This window comes from Syngnathus floridae, chromosome 2, assembly GCF_059516105.1.
Source record: "Syngnathus floridae isolate MCC-2025c chromosome 2, RoL_Sflo_1.0, whole genome shotgun sequence".
NCBI classification, from domain to species: Eukaryota; Metazoa; Chordata; class Actinopteri; order Syngnathiformes; family Syngnathidae; genus Syngnathus; species Syngnathus floridae.
The window spans coordinates 2,548,911-2,571,200 of NC_142414.1; the positions used below are offsets into that span (position 1 = coordinate 2,548,911).

Here is a 22,290-nt window from a genome sequence, read left to right on the forward strand (position 1 = left end):
TTGTGTCTGTAGCAACGCTGATTAGCAAAATAATGTAGTGTAAATTAGCACTTCATTGTTGGCTCGTGACCCCCGCAGAGGCTGTCCTCTTTCTTCAACCAGCCGTCTTCCCTCACAGTTGGCTGACTCGTCCTTGACTGTGATCAAATACCTTGAAGCACGTTGATTGCCGCTCTGCTGTGGAACAAATGCAACTAAACCTTTGCTAACTTTATCTACTTGATAAATTAACATACAGTAATAATAAGTAACTTGTTCTAAACACTTCAACACACATTAAGCAAACGTGAGGTAACTGGTATGCAGTTCCTTAAACAAACATTGAGTAAATATGGGATACCTTTTATGCAACTACTTCTAACTGTATATAACCCTTAACAAAGAAAAACAGGTCTGATCAACTACAATCTATGAACCAAACCTACAGCTAACTAAAAGGAATGAAGTTCCTGTGAATCAAACAAAGAACATGTCACCTATGCAAATAAGCCCTGCTCATTGTTAGTGAAGGCCTCTTACGGGAACAAAAACACACAGACAACATAAGGACAGGAAGGATACAAATGGCTGACAGGGATCAAAAGACATCCCTATCACTAAAAAGGAAGAACCTAGATCAAAGGAAAGATAAACTCGTAAAGGCGAGGCCTCCAGGTCTGGCAGGCCAAGGCTTCACTTAAAATTATTCCAACACACACGCACTGGCATCGCACCGCTCCCCACTGATCTAGCCCCACCAACACTGCCTCCAGATTTAATCTCTTTACGTGATCAGTTACATGTAAAGTGCTCCTAATATTGTCTTGAGTCTGTCTCCGGCGTACCAGTCCTGATTGATCGAGGTCAATAATTCTTGGTAGCAAACTCTCTACCCTTTTGGCTAATATATGAGTGAAGATTTTATAATCTTTAGGATGCTTACCGGTCTATAGCTGCCGCATTCCTCTCTGTCCCTCCCTTCTTTCGGGATCACTGATTTCACTGCTTCTTGCCATGAGGGAGGAACCGGGTTACCCTCCAATATTGAATTAAATGTTGACTGCAACATGGGTGTCACTAATGTTGCCAAGCTTTTATAGCATTCTCCTGGGAATCCATTCGGTCCTACTGCCTTATTAGGTTTAAGGTGCGCTATAGCCGAGGTGATTTCTTTCTCAGCGATTCCAGCTACCAAATTCCTTCTGCTCGTCGGTCCACCTGGGCAAGGTAATTTCCTTCAATAATGCTTTTAATCCATCCTCTGATGTTTGTAGTTGGGTATATAACTTCTGATATTGCTCAAATCAATGTTGTATTTCATTCCGTTTGTAATGCATTATGTTTGAAATTGGGTCTTTAATTTCTATTAATTGTGTTTTGCTCTTGGTCTTTCTTTAGTCTATATCAGGGGTGGGCAAACTTTTTGACTGGCGGGCCAAATTTGGTTCTAAATTTTGATCGGGGGGTCGAACCAGGAGCAGATGAATGCAGTGTTTGTGTGAAGTAATAGAAATGACATGTAAAGGTCATTGCATAAAAGGTTTGTACTTTTAGTAGGTAGTAAAGCATGGATATTAAAAAAAAAGCTTTTTGAAAACAAATGCATTTATTAACAGCATTAAAAAAATATTTCACCAAAAAACTACTATCAGTGATTCTCATTAAATTCGTATTTAACAGTGTCGTCACTGTTATTATGAATAATAGTTTCCATCACTTCAGGGCCTGCAGGTCAGATTTATGAAATATCTTTATCTAATGAAGCAAAATCACATCAAACGGCGAACATTCTGACCAAATACATCATCTTGAAGAATCAGTGAAAGAATACATCTAAATAAAGTAATAAAGAAATCAATAGTATTGTTGGTCTCCCTTTTTTGCTAGTGCATCATGGTCTGGAGTAAAATTTGTTGTGGTAATTCTTAGGATAGAGCCGAGGTGTCGGTCCGTTAACCTAGAGCTGTGACGGGCTTTGTTGACGTTCATGTGGCGGAACGTCTGCTCACACACGTAGGTCGACCCAAATTGTCTTCTCTTTTTTTGTTTTAAACACTCGGCACTCAGTGTCCACCTTTCTTTTCCTCGGGCCACTCATTTTAGTGGAAGGATTCCAGGGGAAGGTTTGTGGGTGGCATTAGCGTAAAACTGTATCTGAAAGCTCAACGCGCGAATTACGAGAATGCTGACCTCACAGCCCACACTCAAAATGCGGCACCGATGGAAATAGAGTGCGGAGTGCGCCGGGTCCGTACTACTTAGTACATACACGCACTTCCGGGAGTAAATGCACGGGCAGGCGCTTCCCCATCTATTGGGAAACATAGTAATTGCAGGGAAAATGACCAAAAAAAAAGTTTAATAATAGAATTTATTGAGGTTTGACGGGCCGGATTAAACGGCCCCGTGGCCGGATGTGGCCCGCGGGCTGTAGTTTGCCTTCGTTTGTTCTACACACTATAACAAAGAGGAGAAGACAACCAGGATTGGTTTATTCGCGAGAAGAAAAATGGAGAAAGGAAGCTGTTACAATCTCCATTAATTCTGAGTTCTTTCTCTGCGTACTCCTCTTTTTAAAAGCCTCCAGAATCGCCAGAAGCAGGCCTTCAAGGATGGTGATTAGCGGGAGTTTAAGCATAGGAGGCAAAATTGTGTTATAGGAAGAGGTTGGAGCAGAAGCTGCACAAGAACAGCATGAAGGAGGTGTGGGACGGAATTTGAGGTTGATAACTGGCTGCAGCCCAATGCAGGGTGCCACCATTGGTGGAGGTGTGGAGAGGGTGATTCAGCGGAACGACTTCAACAGTTTTGATCACTTCCACTTGTCAACACCCTCACTCCTGACTGACCCTTCTGCTCACTGATTTCCCTCCGCTCCATCACTGAGCTGCAGACCGGTGGACAATATCCTTCCATCCAGGGTGACGGTGGCTCAGGTGAGTGGAGAGCTGAGGAGACTTTGCCCCAGCAAGGCAGCAGGTCCAGATTGGGTAATCTCCTCATCTGCTGAAGGCCTGCGCTCTGGAGCTGAATGACCCACGACAGCGCATCTTCAACCTGAGTCTGGAAAATGGTGTGGTGCCTCAGCTGTGGAAGACATCGTGTATCGTCCCAGTCCCAAAGAAACCACGACCTGCAGAGCTGAATGACTTCAGGCCAGTTGCGCTAACTTTGCATGTGATGAAGACTTTGGAGCGATTGCTGATTCACCGCCTCAGGTATGACATGCTCTTGACCCTCTACAGCAGGCATGTCCAAAGTCCTGCTCGCAGGCCAAATCCGGCCCCCGGTCATATTTCATACGGCCCACAGCTTCGGTCTTATAATGTATCATTCATGGCCCGCCTGCACTGTCAAACTGAATTTAAAAAAAAAATGAAACTTGAAACTAATTCCTCCTATTACCAAAAGGTGGCAGCACCAGCCCTCTCCGCTCATTTCTGCCATGGCGACTGCAAAGAAAACAAGAGAAATGGGAATCACTATACTTCTTCACGGAAAATAAAGGCTATTGTGTTTGTCTAATTTGTAAAGAGACTGTTGCCTTTTTTAAGGATTTCAACCTAAAGAGAGACCATCAGACTAAACATGCTAACACATACGACAGGCATGTCCAAATCCGGCCCCTGGTCATATTTCATACGGCCCACAGCTTCGTTCTTATAATATATTATTCATGGCCCGCCTTGTCAAACGCACCTCTGCAATAAGGTGCCCCCGGCTTCCCGGTAACGGGTTTGTTTTAGCCGGGTTCGGGGATTCGTCCGTAATCTAACCACCCGAGTTAAATTAACTCCACCGGAATCAATCCAATTTCTGTACGACGCCAATCCCTCTCAAGTCACCCGAAGCTCGAGCCGAGTAACTCAATTCGAGGCAAGACTTCGAACTGACCGCATCGTATTGATGGCTCCCCGCTAGTGTTTGAAGTTCTTATTTTGTTACGGATATTTTTTAGATGTCTTTGTTAAGACCTCAGGGATTCGTTTGTATAGCGCACCCAAGCACTAGTTTTGCCGAAGTAAATGTTGATATGGGTCCGTTCCACTTGGTCGCTCTTGCAGCGAGCCGACCAACTTTTTTATTCGAAAGAGAATCGAATTAATAAAAGTGTGACAATAATAGCATTTAAGAAGAAAATTAATGCCCTTTATATGATTAATTCCAACTTCTTATACGTAGATCTAGCACAACCGTCGGAGTCCTTCACCCCACTTAATTGCTTTAAAAAGAATAACAACTTTCTTAAACCGGATAAAAATGTCGTGCTCTGTCTAGATTTGCCCAATAATTAATTTGGAAGGCAAGTCTAGTTTTTGATCGTGTCCCATTTAACTTTTGACGCGGCCCGACAAATTTAGGAACTGGGCCGCGCCCGACGGACAATCGAAATACTTTTATCCTCCACCAACTCCAATGATTTATTTTAACCGTCGTCGTTATGTTATTTAGAAGAAGAAAATTTTCAACCGAATTCACTTTTAACGAAATCCACTCTTCCGTTAAATATTTACGAAAGTTATTTAATTCTCTAACTTGCTCGGAGTTACTTTTTACGCGGCCCGTCAAAAAGGGGAAGCGGGCCTGAGCCTTTCAAATAGTTAAATAACTTTACGTTCTACACAAAACCAATAATCCGATTTGAACAGTTTCGTTTTTTTATTCAGACGAAACAACTTTCGAACGGATCGAAATTCACTCGTGGCTCAAATAACTACGGAAGTTATTCAAGTCTCTAACTTGTTCGGAGTTACTTTTTACGCGGCCCGTCAAAAAGGGGAAGCGGGCCTGAGCCTTTCAAATAGTTAAATAACTTTCCGTTTTACACAAAACCAATAATCCGATTTAAACACTTCCGTTAATTTATTTTATTTAAATCGGCCCCGAACGATCGGTTGCATATTCAGTACAAATCCGCGCACAACGAAGTAAGTAATATACAAAACACATTTATTGAAGAAACATGGAATAGAATTACAAATCTCAACTACTCCAGAAACCGAACAATTTCACTCACTGATACTCGTGTTAATAAAATCATTCAATCCCAGAACAATTCGATTGCAAAACACAGTTCATGAAAGAGGGAAGAGGTAAATACCAGCTGCGTGCTATTTTTGGTGGAAGCAAAGTCGAGTGATCAATTCGATCTTACTTCTAAAATCCAAATTAGAGAAACAGGCTGGCCCCGAGGGTGCCGGCGGCCCGATGACTATTCCCACCTCTCGCTAAAATACATGAAAATGGTAAACCCTCACCTATTTCTCCTGTAAAGTTGTCCAGTCCAATTTTTGGGAGTAAATCCAAGTTAATTTCAGTCCAGCGATCCTGCGTCTCACACAAAGATCTTCGGGACTTTGGAAAAAATCTTGAAACTCCTCCGGGCTTCTTCACGTATGAGCGCTCTTTTGGGGGAAAAAGCCCTGAAGCTGCCCCTGCAGGACTTTTTATAGACTTCTCTGTCCCCCCCCTCCCCTTTCTTTCCTCCTGTACTTTCCCTATAGGGTAAGACTGCCCAGTTTTCCCACGCCTATAGAAGGAACTGGCCAGTTTTCCCACGCCTATAGAAGGAACTGGCCAGTTTTCCCACGCCTACTAAAGGGTAGGAGTGCCCAGTTTTCTTCCCACGCTTGGACATCTGGGGCCTTCAGCAGCTGTTTCCGCCCTGACCACGCAGTACTTTCCACCAAATGCACAGCTAGCCCCTGGTAAAACCTTTCACTTCCCCCTTTCTTCTCTTCCTGTTACATGAAAATAACTTTTTAAAGTTACGCTTCAATTAGCTCTGAAATAAAAATCCAAACCCTTGACCTACTTCTCTAAACAATTTATGTCACGCCACTATTCTCATAGTGACGGGTCTCTTGATCGAATTGACAAATAATATTGCTTAAAGCGGTTACAGAATACATTTTTAGCCAAGCAAAGAAATCAAAAAATAAAAATCACATTTGTGCTTCTCCAAACAATTTATGTCATGCCACTATTCTCATTTTGATCGAATTGACAAATAATATTGCTTAAAGCGGTTACAGAATACATTTTTAGCCAAGCAAAGAAATCAAAAAATAAAAATCACATTTGTGCTTCCATGCGTGACTCACACTCTGACACCGTGTTCCTCTTTTATTTCTATTTTAACCTGTTTAGCTTATTCTGGCCCCTCTTTTGGTCTCACGTTTTGGTCTGGCGCCATCTTTTGGACAAATTTGGAATTTTAGCTCTGCCAATTTATTCCTGTGAACAATCCATATTCTACCATTTGCACCATCTCTACCCCCATGTTACATGACACTGTCAAACTGAATAAAAAAAAGAAATCATGAAACTTGAAACTGTAATTCCTCCTATTACCAAAAGGTGGCAGCACCAGCCCTCGCCGCTCATTTCTGCCATGGCGACTGCAAAGAAAACGAGGAAAGTTGACATTGAGGGCTGTCGCTTACAAGAAAAATGGGAATTACAATACTTCACTGAAAATCAAGGCAATTGTGTTTGTCTAATTTGTAAAGAGACTGTTGCCTTGTTTAAGGATTTCAACCTAAAGAGACACCATCAGACTAAACATGCTAACACATACGACAAGCTAACAGGGAGTGACCGCGCTGATAAAGTGAAGCAGCTCCAAGCTGAACTGGCATCACAACAGCGATTCATCACGTGGGGCTGTGAGTCAAAAGTAAATCAAAAGTAACAATTACTTAATATTAAATATTACGAAGTGGCCATGTTAATACTGTTGAAGTTATGAACCTGTAGATGTGACACAAACTATTACTTTCTGAAAAATATTGTAAATGACAAGAGCAAAATTCACTTTAATATATTTTAATAATAACAGACAACTTTGCATTGCTTATAACTCCTGTTTAAAATGTTCATGAGGCAAAAATAATTTTAAACTCTTGTAAATTAAATTATTTCATACAGTTTGTTCAATGTTATCTGACTCTTCAGATATGAATGAAAGGCAGAATTTGTGTTTTTTTTTTTAATAGACAATCGGGACAATGAAATTTGTTTCATAACAGTATGTATTTGCATGAAATTTTTGTAGTTGAAAAAATATCTGAAAAAAGTATTGGCGCCTGGGCCCCTTCACTTTATCAAATCTGGCCTTCCTTGCAAAAAGTTTGGACACCCCTGCTCTACAATTTGCGTATCATGAGAAGGTAGGAGTGGAGGATGCTGTGAGGATTACTTTCCTGGATATCTCTAGGGCCTTTAACACCATTCAGCCTATGCTACTGAGAGACAAAATGTTGGCGAAGGCATAGAGCATGGACTGACAGGTAGACCTCAGAATGTGCGCATAGGCTGTAGGTCAGGCACTGTGAGGAGCAGCGTGGAAGGATCGCAGGGCACAGTGCTCTCTCATCTGTTTACCCTGTACACTTCTGACTCAACAACTCTGCCGTTTGCGGACGACACTGCAATTGTTGGTTGTATTAGGGATGGACGGGAGGAGGAGTAAAGGAGCCTGGTCCGGCACTTTGCCAGTTGGTGTGACTCAAATCACCTGCACCTTAACACCACCTAAACCAGAGAAATTCGTGGTGGACTTCAGCGTCCAGAGCCTGACGGTCAACAGGGTCTATGGGGTTGATCTCAAATGACGTCACGTTTGCTCATAAATATTCAGCGGATGCGAGCAGTCGGACGAACATTGGAATGATGACTACAGCTGCACGCATCATTTTGGAGGAGGACGTACCAGGGGCGAAATTCCGACACGGTTTTATTGCCAAACATCGTGTAGAACAGTGCTTCTCAAACAGTGGGGCACGGGGGCGCGGTGCAATACCAAGGGGGCGCGTGTGACACCAGGGAACATGCTTTTCTTTTAGCTGTACTAGATTAAAGGGTAATTAGACATCCACTGCAGTAGGTGGGAGTGGCGGTAGCACTGGAAGAGTGTGCGCAAGGAGTAGTCGCTCTACAGTGTAGAGCGCACGGAACATGTGCACACACAGCACAGAGCAGGCGATAAAAAGTGCAGTGGGACACCATGCAAAAATATTGAACAGGGCTGAAAACAACGGCGGAGAGAGACAGAGATAAGAGAATTGAGAGTCACACAAAAGCTAAGACAAGCGTACGTAGCGCTCGGCTTCAGTGCGACTACGATGGGAGACAAGGAAAGACCGGTTTGTTTACTGTGCCTTACAATGTTGGCAGCGGACAGTATGAAGCCAAACAAATTAAGGCAGCACTTATAAAGTCATTGCACCCCAATCACGCTGATAAGATGCTTGAGGTTTTTCAGCGAAAACGGGCTGAATATTGCCAACAATCATCCCACTTTGTGAATGCTACTTCAGTCAATCAAGCACTGTAAGCATCATACCAAATTACTCAGTGCGAAAAAAAAAACACACCATTGCAGAAGAGCTGATACTACCTGCAGCCATGGATTTGGTCTCCGTCATTCTGCCTCATTTTGAGCACAACTTGTTTTATTCATTTTTGTTTTGTAGGTTAAAATATTTTACATATTGTGCTCCTGAGTTAATGTTGCTGATTACTTTGAATTGAATATTATTATTATTTTATTGTAATTTTCCAGCATAAAATGGCAGTTGGTCAAGAATGTTTATAGTTTAAATAATTATAAATTATTTTCAATTTCAGGCAAAGTGATGCACATTGAATCTGTTCTGATACAGACTAAAAACAATGTTATTAGTAGTTATTCTTGTAGTTATTATTCTGTAAGTTGATCTTTCTTTTTTATTTATATTTTGTTTTCTTTAATGTTAATAACATGGGGGGGGGGCGCAAAATGTTTTCTTCTCCCTTGGGGGGCCATCACAGAAAATTATTGAGAAGCACTAGTGTAGAACAACTCAAACGTTGGCTCACATGCAGAGGCCTCAAAGTCAGCGGGAAGAAAGCCGTTTTGGTAGAAAGGTAAGCTTTATTTTGCGATCGCTCTCTCACTCCTATAAGGTCCTGCTAGGTAACCTCGTGTTGCTGACTTTCCTGAAAATTAATCGACAAACATAGATAAACACGTTGGCCGACATGCAGAGACCTTAAAGCCAGCTGAAAGAAAGCTGTTTTAGTCGATAGGTAAGCTTTATTGTGTGATAGCTCTCTCACTCAGGTGAGGTCCTGCAAGCTAACCAAGCTAACCTCGTGTTGCTAACTTTCATGAAAATTAATCAACAAACATAGTGTGGAACAACTTAAACGTTGGCTGATATGCAGAGACCTTAAAGTTAGATGAAAGAAAGCCGTTTTACTCGATGGGTAAACTTTATTGTGTGATAACTCTCTCACTCATGTGAGGTCCTGCAAGCTAACCTCGTGTTGCTAACCTTCATGAAAATTTAGCATTTGGAAGTCACAACTTGTTTGTTATTATGCTATCAATATTATTAGAAAATATTAGGAAGGGTAATGACAGTGTTCTGATAATGACGCAGCAAATGCAAGGGGGGAATATACTGGACCTTTACTGATGCATCTTTGAAATTGTTGATTGTTAGTTATTTTATAAATATACTGATCCATTCATTCTGTTTGCACAGATGCCAGCATGCGGTCAACCAAAAGCTTCCCATTGATCCATCTGTAGACGGCGGTGCGTGGTACGACGTAAAAGCTGCACCAACGTCAAGTTCAGCGAAAGAAGATCCTCAACCACTGGATGGAGATTGGAAAGATTTTCCTCAGTGTGGCATTCCGAGACATCTAAAAATGTTGAGTTTGAAATAATAATCTAGTCCATTGGGAAAAATTGGGAAACGTGATTTATTCAATAAACAAGCTTGTGAATTTCAAATGCTGTATCGGTTTTTGTTCCAATGTGTTAATTATTTTGTGATTGAGCAATCATTAAAAGGTTTAAATGTTCAAATTTATTGACAAGTGTATTTCATGCAGGCATGTCGCACAAACGAAATTACGTTCCTCTCTAATAAACAGTACCTATCAAAATTGGTATTGTAGAGCTGCCTCAATTTGTATAACGTGGTTCTTGAAAATTAACTAAGCAGCCAGCAACAAAAAACATTTGTGAAACACTGACTGCAGAGACAAGGGAATTATTTTACCGAGCAATCTAAATGTTTTATTCTCTCGATGCATCTTTCAACATGGATCAGTCTCTGCGGTTGTGTCAGCATTGATTTGAAGATCAGTTGCCATCCCCTGTCGTTTGGCTGCTGGAGCTGTTTGGGGTTATCCCTCTCCTCTTATTCAAGATGAAGCTACTTGAGATGTACAATTTCTTCAAAAAGGAAACAGAAAAGTATTTAATTGCATTGTAGTACAGCCTTTAAGACAGTGGTCCCCAACCTTTTTTGCGCCACGGACTGGTTACATGTCAAAAATATTTTCACAGACTAGCCTTTATATAAATAAATATTTTTTTATAAATAATACATTTATAATAAATATATAAATATGATGAAATAAAATGATACGACTGTCATAAAAACAAGTATAAACGGCATAAAAATAGAACTCACCATTACGTTCAATTATTGGGAGCACTGAGCTTGTTTCTCAGAAACGATCCCATCTAGGCGTGAGAGAGTGGTTGTCCTCAGACGAGCTTCCATAGTAGAAGCTATACATTGTGCATTAGTAATGACTGTGGGGCGCAGCGCCTCACAGCATCCCCAATCCAACCCTTAATGCTGAGTGTCAAGCAGGGAGGCAACGGGTTCTATTTTTTTATAGTATTTTTGGTACGACTCGGCTGGGGGTCGAACCCACGACCTCCCAGTCTCAGGGCGGACACTCATACCACAAAAGACAATGACACCCGAAGTGGTTAAGGTTTGTCTTTTAATGCAGGATGTTTGGTCTCCATGTGCCGAAGCAGTTTTGAAGTCTTCATTGCCTCGTTAGCTAGCCTGTCGCCACATATTATGCAGAGTGGGCTTGGCGCGTCAGATTCACCTGAGGCGATAAATCCATATTTTAAGTAGGACTCCTTCCGTCTCCTCATTGGGCTTTTTTCCCTTTTCGAAGAAGCTTCCCAAACATCTTTGTTTCTTGCTCATTTTTGCTTGCTTCGTGGGCTCGACCGAGGTGACATGTCACGTGACCGAGATGAGCGTCTTGACCTGAACCGACGGATGTAGTTGGGAGAGAATCGCCAATTTTTTTATATTTTTCAAAATACATTTTTACTCATGTTGGATTTTGTCCACAATTTAGGGAGCGCGCTATCTGCGCCTCACGGCAAAAGCCATTGCCAATCACCTGTTATCCAATTTACTCACTGCATGCTCATTTGATTTCTTCAGATTTAGGAAAATGCTAAGACACTGAAGCAGAAATTAGACTTACAAAGGTTGGTTAAGTTCAATAAAAATTTTGTTCAGAAAGCTCTGTTTTCAGGAAAGTACAATTCAGCGCTGGGCCTTTCAAGAGCAGAAAGTCTCCATTCAGAAAAGGCAATGTTCAAGGTTCTTTGGTCAGCTTATATTCAGTTGCACATGCCAGTGTGGGCCGAGTTTGATGGGTGATGGGTCTTTGGGGCGGGGCAAGTTCGCAGGAGAGTCTGATTCCATGGGAGTGGGTGCTGGTTCGGTGAGAGCTGGTTCCGTGGGGTTGGGTGCTGATTATGGGCGATTCGATGTGTGGAGGCTGTTGTTTTCCTTTCCGTCTTTCAGCCTTGACGATCATCTTTGGCTGGGCTGTCTCCCTCTGGCACCTGCTGGTTGTATCTCCAAGTGACCTTCCTGTAAACATTCTCCTCCATTCTTGCACATACACTGTCGCACCTCATCCATTCATCATTCTTTCAATTTTGTCATTCTGTACGGAATTACGTGAGCTTTTGGCTGTGACATCATCAATTTATTAGTATTCCCTGACTATATGCAAAGTTTGTACTCACCACTTACCATGTTTTTGTTTGTTTGTTCTTTTGATCTCCATGTACTTGCTTACGTCATCATATTCTTAGTTTAATCATGCTTTCAACCATATCTTTTCTTTGTTAGGCAAAATATTTCCCTCTGTCCAGAATGTTCAGTAGTAATCGAAAACTGGCGTCTAGCATTAGTCAACACATAAGATACAATCAAGCACTGAACATTTTTAGACGACTTTGGCAGTGTCCGTGATTTAGAAAATCATCAGGCATGCATTAAACAGTTCCTTAAGGGTCATTAAGCTATTCAGGCAATATATAAAAAAACATTTGTTATTTCAAAGTGCTCAGAAATATATATCAGATCATAAAGTTATAAAAACCTTTCTCATTACCACTTATCAAAAATGTCTAGTTATGTCTTCTTTATTGATTTGGTGTGTAGGTATAATTATATGCTTAAAATGTTTCTTTTATTTATTTAATATGTGAATATACTTGTCTGCTTATGTACTTTATTCAATGAGGTTTGAACATATCTGTTTTTGTGGCTAGGCAGGACTTTTTGTATTTCGACCCAATTCCTTCACTCCCTCTGTTGACCTCAGTTTAACCGAGGTCACCAAAACCATTGATACCACCAGGGTCCCTCTGTTGGCACACCATGTCCCTCTGTGGAGCTGCTTCAAGTCCCTCTGTGGGGCCGCCAATGAGTGAGAAAAATAAATATAGATAAAATTCATACCCAGACATTTGTAAAAGATGGAGAGTGGAAAGGCAATTGGCCTAGGCAACATTCCATTGACAGCATGGAACTATCTAGCAGAGGTGGCAGGGGAGATTCTTAAAAAGCGAGAAGATTCCTGGAAAGGTGCTGACTCTTATTTTTTTATTTCAGGCCACGGCGATGCGCAGAACTGTAGTAGCTACAGAGGTGTTGTTATGTTGATTAAGCAAAGCATGAAGTTATGGGAAAGAATGTTAGAAGCGAGGTTTGGAAATCTCTACTGGCCAAAATAATGGAGAGTGTGGAAGAGATGAAGATGTTGCAGGACATGCAGATGGTTGGTGTGACAGGACAGAAAGATATGGAAACGATTGCATTAGTTATCCACCTGTTCCTAATTCATTTCTAGTCTTCTTTCTAGTCTAGTCTGTATGTTATTGTTCCAATTTTTTACATTTAATACTCTCCCACCTATTTGATCCTATCTTGTAAAGGTCTACAATTTATTATAAGCTATTTCAAAACTCTCCACACTTGTTACCAGGCTTTGGCTCCATTTCACGATGTTGTCTCCCATTCACTTCATTTCTGCCGAGCTGCTTCTTCTCCTCCGTCTAGCATGTTGAAGACTTAAAAACCATCAAATCTGAAAACACTTAAAATCTCACAATTACCCCCTTTGTTTTTGTTTTTTTTTCCCCTCCCCCTTTTGACACATTCTAAAAAATGTGTCACTATGGTTAAAAAGTAAAAATAACAATGCCCATGGTAACATACCCATCGCCAGCTGGACTTCGGTGTACCTCCAGATGCCATCCTGGTTTAGAATCACCAATTCTCAGTCCCTGAAACTCGACTGGCAGCATCTCACATGGCTGTATGAACAAAAGCCATAAAATTCATAATGATAAACAAAAAATAATCCACACCCGGGCGCATGTCAAACGTATGAAATTGACAACTGGAACCTGCCGAGCCTGTCCTGAAAACGATCACATTTACAAACTCATTATGAAAAGTAAGGGGTTAGTTGTAACAACATAGCACATATCAGATGGATTAAAGATCAAAAGGTATGTACACGGAAGACAGAATCCTCTTGTGGAAAAAATAAATTAGATGTCAAATAAGACGTTCACAGACATGACACAAAATTCTCCAAGACTGCAGTTGACAACCTGCAAAGTAAACACGAGTTTAACAAATAAAGCACAATCTGCTCCCTGGGTTGCTGTTAGAGGCTGCAATACAATTAGGTAAAACATCAAAACAAAGCAAGTCATCACAAATTTCGTCACATGAATTTCGTCACACTGTCAGGTGTCACGTGCTGGTGCCACCTGTGACAGGACCACGCCCCCCTGTCAGTGGAATCGCCGTCACCTGCCACGGGCTCATGGACAGCGCTATATCAGCGCCGCCAGCGCAGACCTGAGTGTCAGTCTGTCCCTTGATGCTGCTTCGCTCATCAGTCCCTGAGATACTGACTCGCTTGACTATTGGAAATCCCGCAGAATCGTTTGTCCTCTCCAGCCCGATCGCCGCTCCAGCGCCAGCTGTTCCCATTATCCCCTTCCACAATAAAGTCTGTCGCTACGCACTTGGCTGTACTGTCCGTTCCCTTACAGTCAGGTAAGTCCAGAGTTGTTGTCATACTCTGTCTTGGCTCAGAGTCTTGATTGTCAATGCTTGTTTCGTCACGTCTAGTCATAATCTTGATATGGGCCTTCTCCATTGAAGTCTTTTGTTGTCAATGGTGCTCCAGAGTAATCCTAAACCCATATTTAGTCCAAATTTAGCCCTGATCAATCTTGCTTTTTCAAATCTGTAGTATCTTTATATTTTTCAGGTGAGAGGAATGTTATCCTCTGCTGTGATCACATCACCCCAACCTTGAATCATGTTAACCATTCACAATACACAAACACCACACCACAAGTACAGACTTGAAATTCATACACCATTACAGACAAACTGTCATCCCACAACACACACATAAAAACATACAATATTAAATTGTAAAAGGAACCCTCCCTACGCAAAATTTTCTCCTCAATTAAAATTTCCCTTTTTTTATTTTAAATCCAAAATAAATATCTAATTGTCTGGTCTCCTGTCCTCTCATCGTTTGCTAATATGCATAATGCTGGAACATGATTTAACTCCCCATTTAGTTTGCTTATATCTCACACTGAGACTATTTGACACTTTGTGTTGAGCTGTAACTTCAATATTTCCACGTTCCCATATTTCTTCCACTAAACAGTTCCATTTTGCTTTCAGTTTAAATTCATCCCTCCAAATAACTACCTCGGGCAAAGAACCAAAAATTTATAGAGCACTCCCTTTTACTGTTACCTTGTTCTTTCATTCATCTCCTCACAAGCAGTACTGACCCTCCTAAAAAATAATGAGACTAAAAATAATGTTTAAAAAACATTATACACCGTTTCCTCCTGCCACTTACACTATCACCTTGAAGATTATCGTTCTCATTTTTGTTGATGCCAATTCTTAGAATTAAAAAGAAATCCTTACTCTTGATAATGGAGTCACGCTATATCACAAATTTTAAAAACCTTCTTCCACGTTCCCCCTTTGTACCTATCAAAACCAATTAGAAATATTTTGTTGTCATGATCATCATTGTGGCCCTCACACTTATTGTTCCTGTACTTTAAATTGGCAATTTTTTTACATTTGAAGCCCTTTGAGACTTTCTTGTGATTTAATGCTATATAAATAAACTTGACTTGACTTTATTATTATTCAACTTGTTCTGCATTCTTCTGCCTTTTATTTTATTTTTATCTTAACTACTTCCACATAATTCATCTGATTTACTCCATTACACTTTTAACACATTCTAAATATTCATGCCAAATATTTACGGTTTTCGAGAAATTTATAAATTTTAAGCCAAAATTTCACCATTCATTCTTCCTGGCACATTCAACATTTCTCATTTTCATCCTCATAATTCCTCCAATTCACCTTCTTTCACTTCCTAGATTAAAATTTCACATCCTCACTTCCAACATTGCGGTAAAACTTTGCAAAATTTCATTTTTCCCTTCCAGTTTCTTCTAGTTTCCTTTTTTTTTTTCTTCCCACTGACTCAACCCATTTTCAATTTTTAAATTCACGCCCAATTTTACAAAATTCTTCCTATATTTTCATCCATTTTTTGACCAATTCAACACATTCCAAATTTAAACATAATCTTGTAGCATTCCCCAAATTTTTATTCAGCCTCTTCGCCTTCACACGCAATTTCTACAGAAATTACAAATTCTAGTTATTATTGTTAATCCTCCGTGACCCTCGTAAGGACAAGCCGCACCAGTAATGGATAGATGGATGTATTGTTAATCCCAACCCCAAGTGCCTATCATAAATTGCCATTTAAATCAATTGTCGCAAGGGTCATGTCAATGTATTTGTTATTTAAAGCCCTACTGTATTCTTTTTTTAATTAAGTAGTGCCCTGTATTACTATCTTGCTGACTATCTAGAATTCCAACTTTCTTATGGCCCCTCACCCCTTCAGGCTCAAATATGCATCCTATAAATCAGTCGCAATTGATGTGTAATTAAATTCTGTCGTTTTGATACAGGTCAATTAAGTTTAGCAATTCAGCCTTCTGTTGCCCGAATCCAAATTTTCACAGGTCCAATTATAAAATTTAATTATTTCAATTAGCTTCATCATGTCTTCGAAATGCTATGTTACATATAAAAATGTATGATTCAAATGATTTAATTTCTATGGATCAATGTCCACTTTGCAAAGTTTCAATCACGCTGTCGTGATTTGTTATTAGTGTATCTTCACTGTCCATATCTATGTATTTTGTTTTTTATCCCCATTTTAGTGTCAATAAGCAGCCTTATTATTCCCTCTTTTATCAAAACTCCTCAGTTATGTCTGCCCCAGCACCCAAACACGCTTCCATCCCTTTTGTCCCACACTCCACCAACTTCGTAATGCTTCAGCAGTCTTTAGCAATGTGTCCAGTTTGACTTCATGCGACTCGTGCAAGTCTTTAGCAGCCTCTCCTCTTAGATTCTCATGATGATGATTCAGGGCTGGACCGTCCGCTACTCTCAAATGTGTCCATCCTGTCTTTGTTCTTTCAGTCCATTTTCCTTTTGATCTGCACTGTGTGTATTCCACCAACTCTGTGGTTCTTGTCCTGTGAAGAGCCGTGCTTGCCCCCTTCAAGCATGATAATAGTTCCTGATGTTCTCCCAAAGGTCAAAGGTGTCTCATGACCAGGGACAGTCCTCTGTTGATTTTGAGACAGCCAGTGGAGTAAGAGGACTCAGTTCAGGAATTGTGCCACGAGCTAGGGCAGAACACACTGGGACACAAATTTCACAAAACTATTTTCGTGTTTTCAGTCTTCCTGTGTAGTATCTGTTCGTTACACCCCAAATCTTCCCATTAACATATTGTATCCTATCAGTTGCGCACACTCCTCATTTTACTATCAAGCCGCCCTCATCAAATGTTTTTTTTTTCTTTTTTTTTTTTTTTTGGAGTAATCCATCCACCCTACCCATTAACACGGCTAAAATCCTCATTCCAGTGTTTATCATCAAATAAAGTTCCGAAATCCTTTGCAATAAACTGTCATGTAATTGAACAATCTACCAACATGGTTGTATATGCGGTAAATGTTATTGTTCAATCCAAATATGACACTCCTCCTTGATTTAACATCTCATAAGTTATTATTGTCAGCAGCGCTAAAGGATAGTGCTTGGAAGTGAATGTCTCCTTGCCCAATTTAAAACACATGCCACATTTGAGCTAGTATGTATTCATTTATTTATTTGCCATCCTCATGTTAGCTGGCATGTGTCAGAATTAAAATGTAATTTTGCTTTTAATTTTAAATCTTTCAAAATTGCAATATCCTTACTGCACCGAGATAAACTGTTAAATATATCTTTAAAAACAAACAAAAACAATCTATGCTCCTGCACAGACTCTTGAAAGTGCCACCCAAATGCCAGATTACAAATCAAACCTCCTCCTTCACTCTCACATTTTTGATAAAAGTCTACTTATCTAGACACTGTCATCACATACGAAATAATGACCTGCAAATTAAATATAATGTTGTTGCTGTGGTCCCTCAAAACATGTGACTAGGATTTGGACAATTATTAACAAAATAAACCCAACCCACAATCAAAACCAAATAAACTAGGACCATGACATATGTGGACCCACACAGTACTCCAAATATTTCCTCATTAAAATGTTTGCCTTTTTGTGTAGAGCACCATTGAATTCTAATCATTGACCCAATTTTATCCTTAATTTAATCCCAATCACGAATGCCCACTACTTAATACTTTACTTGGTGTTCTTTTGATAAAAAGTGGCCCCTTGCAATGTCGTTTTTATTTGTGTTTTTTAACTCTAAGTGATTCAAATCTTTGATTTATTCTTATATGTAACCACCTTGTATAGTCTAATGTCCTAATATATCAATAATTCCTCCTAAATGTAACATCTGCAATCACAATTTAATATTATCCAATTCTATAATGTATGTTCTCTCTTGCTCTCACATTTTTTACGAGGGCTGGGCACTCTCCTCGTTGGACCAGTTTCTGCCCACAACCCTCAGATTATTCTATAATTTCTAATTTTTACATTTAACAATGCAAATCTGATAAATCATTGTCTAGCACACTGTTTTCGTGCACCATTTTAGCCCAATTCCATCATTTATAACGAACTGATACACAAAGACAAACATAGATAACACACGGGCCCGCAACATAGACATGACAATCTTCCCAGTTGATGACAAAGGGGGGGCAGTTTTCAGGAAAGTACAATACAGCGCTGGGCCTTTCAAGAGCAGAAAGTCTCCATTCAGAAAAGGCAACATTCAAGGTTCTTTGGTCATCTTATATTCATTTGCACATGCCAGTGTGGGCCGAGTTTGATGGGTGATGAGTCAGGGGGTGTGGCAAGTTCGCAGGAGATTCTGATTCCATGGGAGTGGTGCTGGTTATGGCGATTTGGTGTGTGTCTTTCGGCCTTGGCGATCATCTTTGGCCGAGTCCTTGGCTGGCTCCCTCTGGCACCTGCTGGTTTTTATCTCCACGTGACCTTCCTGTGAACATTCTCCTCCATTCTTGCACGAAGTGCATCGATGATGTGACTTGCTCGAAATCCGTCGTCACTCGCGCGAACTGGAAGCCGTGGCTGACGGGGGCTGTCCTCAGACTGTTGAGGGCCAGGGACAAGGCTTTCAGAGCGGGGGATGAGGCTGGCTTGAGGTCAGCGAGGGCCGACCTGTCCCGGGGCATCAAAGAAGCGAAGAAGGCGTTCTCGTGCAAGGTCTCCACCCACTTCAGGGACAGCAAGGACCCACGTAGCCTTTGGCGGGGCATTCAGACCATCACGGACTGTGAGGGCGACGTCCGTCTGCTGAACGATCTGAACCGCTTCTTTGCTCGCTTCGACGCCCAGAACAGCACTTGCCCGCTGAAGACCGCTCCCCCCCCACACGAGCAGCCCCTGCGCCTCTCTGCCAACGGTGTGAGGAGGGCGCTTGCCGCTATTGACACCCGTAAGGCGGCGGGCCCTGACAACATCCCGGGTCGAGCGCTGAAGGACTGCGCTGGGGAGCTGTCGGGTGTCTTCACGGACATCTTTAACGTTTCCCTGCAGCAGGCCATCGTCCCCTCGTGTTTCAAGGCTGCCACCATCGTTCCTGTGCCGAAGAAACCTGCACCGTCCTGCTTCAATGACTACCGCCCTGTGGCACTGACGCCCATCATCATGAAGTGCTTTGAGCGGCTGGTCATGGAGCACATCAAGTCCGTTCTCCCCCCCACCATTGACCCTTTCCAGTTTGCGTACCGTGCCAAGCGGTCCTCTGAGGATGCCATCTGCTCTGCCCTCCACTCGGCCCTCACCCACCTGGAGAGAAAGGACTCATATGTGAGGTTGCTGTTTGTGGACTTCAGCTCTGCCTTCAACACCATTGTGCCGCAGCGACTCATCTCCAAACTCGACGAACTGGGCCTCAGTACCTCCCTCTGCAAGTGGCTACTGGACTTCCTCTGTCGGAGGCCTCAGGTGGTGCGTGTTGGCGACAAAATCTCCGCCAGCATCACGCTGAGCACGGGGGCCCCCCAGGGCTGCGTGCTCAGTCCATTGCTCTTCACCCTGCTGACGCATGACTGCTCTGCGACCTACAGCGACAACCGCATAGTGAAGTTTGCTGACGACACGACTCTGGTGGGTCTCATCACGAAGGGCGACGAGACTCGGTACAGGTCGGAAGTTGACCTTCTGGCCACGTGGTGCAGGGACAACAACCTCCTGCTGAACGTCAATAAGACCAAGGAAATCATTGTTGACTTCCGGAAGGGTCACACAACACACCTACCGCTGATCATCGACGGTGCTGTGGTGGAGAGGGTGAGCTGCACCAAGTTCCTGGGGGTGCACATCAGTGAGGACCTCTCCTGGTCCGCAAACACCTCGTCACTGGCAAAGAAAGCTCAGCGCTGCCTGTACTTCCTGCGGAAGCTCAGGCGTGCATGTGCTCCTCAGGCAGTCCTGTCTACATTCTACCGTGGCACCATTGAGAGCGTCCTCACCAGTTGCATCGCTGTCTGGGGTGGTAACTGCACTGAACAGAACTTGAAGGCCCTGCAGCGCATAGTGAATACGGCTAGTAAGATTATTGGTGCTTCGCTCCCCTCCCTGAAGGACATTTACACCTCCCATCTCGCCCGCAAGGCAACCTCGATTGCCAGTGATGTGAGTCACCCGGCTCACTCTTTGTTTGACCTTCTGCCCTCTGGGAAGAGGTACAGGAGCCTGCGCTCCCGCACCACCAGACTCGCCAACAGCTTCTTTCTCCAGGCTGTTAGGGCCCTGAACTCGCTACCCCCTTCTGCGTAGCGTGCGGCCCTGTTGCGCTATTTTCGGGAATGTCTGCTGTACGCGCACTTGCTCCTTTTTTTTTCTGCTCCTCTTATTTATTTATTTATTTATTTATTGTTGTGTTATTTATTCATTATTTATTCAGCACGCTTTTGTTGTACTTGTTTACTTGTTTGTCTGTTGTGAGCCATGTCTTGTCACCGTGGGATGGGGGGAACGAAATTTCGGTTTCTTTGTGTGTCTTTGGCATGTGGAGAAATTGACAATAAAGCTGACTTTGACTTTGACTTTGACTTTGACATACAGTGTTGTACCTCATTCTTTCAATTTTGTTATTTTGTACGAAATTGTGTGAGCTTTTGGCTGCGACATCATTAATCTATTACTGTTCCCTGATTATGCAAAGTTTGTTCTTTTGATACTCCATGTCTTTGCTTACGTCATTATATTCTCAGTTTAATCATGCTTCCAACCGTATCTTTTCTTTGTTAGGCAAAATATTTCCCTCTGTGCAGAGCGTTCAGTAATAATCGAAAAGCTGGCGTCTCGCATTAGGCGACATATGACGTTTAGTCAAAACACAAGATATAATCAAGTACTGAACAGTCAAGACGACTGTGGCCGTGTCGATGATTTAGAGAAAAACCATCAGGCATGCATTACACAGTTCCTTAAGGGTCATTAAGTTATTTAGGCAATATATCAAAAGATCGCTAATGGCCATAATCGGCCATTAGGCCGATTGAGCATTCCAAATTGTCCCTAAGTGCGAGTGCGGATGGTTGTTTGTCTCTGTGTGCCCTGCGATTGGCTGGCAACCGGTTCAGGGTGTCCCCCGCCTCCTGCCCGTTGACGGCTGGGATAGGCTCCAGCACGCTCGCGACCCTTGTGGGGACGAAGCGGTTCAGAAAATGGATGGATGGACATTTGTTATTTCAAAGTGCTCAGAAATACATATCCGATCATAAATTTATAAAAACCTTTCTCATTACCACTTATCAAAAATGTCTAGTTATGTCTTCATTGATTTGGTGTGTAGGTATAATTCTATGCTTAAACTGTTTCTTTTATCGATTTAATGTGTGAATAAACTTTTCTGTTTATGTACTTTATTCAATGAGGTTTGAGCATATCTGTTTTTGTAGCTAGGCAGGACTTTTTGTATTTCGACCCCATTCCTTCACTATTATATATATATATATATATATATATATTATAGTGAAGGTATATATATATATATATATACGGCTGACTAGCTCAATCAGTAAGTCACGTGACTTACAAACGGGAGACCCAGGTTCGATTCCCGGCAGGGGCACAATATGAGCAATGAGCGATTACCTTACCAACAGTCAGTGTGGGTCCTTAACGATACCGCCTACCTCAGATATAATGAGAGTACAAGAAACGAAAGACATGCCGGCTCAGACGTCGCCCGGACAAACAAGGTCTGCGTCAGGTGCTGGGAAACCAGAGCACCCTGATGAAAAATGGGCTACTGGAACAAGACACAAATGGGCGAGATGCGAGAATAAGGATCTGTTGGAATGCTACTAGTCCAGCAACCCGAGCGAGAGGGGTTACAGGCGGAGAATGCGGCAACAATGGCAACTTCGATACCCACAGTCAACACTATCGGCCAAACAACTAGTAAACGGCACCTGCTATCACCTGCTATCACAGCTCGAGATTGATGAGATACAACACAAATGCCATAGCGAAGGTCAACCGGAGCACCAGGTCAGAGACGAGTTAAATCCATGTACAAGTCCAGAGGTTGGGTACGAAACCCCAATAAGCACAATCAAGCTGAACGAGGCAGCA

General features: G+C 42.0%; 1 protein-coding gene across 7 annotated transcripts in view; it reads left to right on the forward strand.

The window, feature by feature from the left end:
- The window catches only part of LOC148401285 (dnaJ homolog subfamily C member 5-like), a 51,815-nt gene that overhangs the window by 2,729 nt on the left and 26,796 nt on the right, over positions 1-22,290 (forward strand). For 2 of the 7 annotated variants that reach the window (XM_088365456.1, XM_088365438.1), the window contains one exon: positions 9,513-9,683. The exons of 2 other annotated variants lie outside the window; for them this stretch is intronic. The gene's annotated coding sequence lies outside the window, so the exon portion shown is untranslated. Of the gene's footprint in view, positions 1-2,559; positions 2,916-2,991; positions 3,198-9,512; positions 9,684-13,619; positions 14,172-22,290 lie in introns of those variants that run through there. 3 more of the 7 variants (XM_088365412.1, XM_088365423.1, XM_088365448.1) reach the window with 3 other exon arrangements.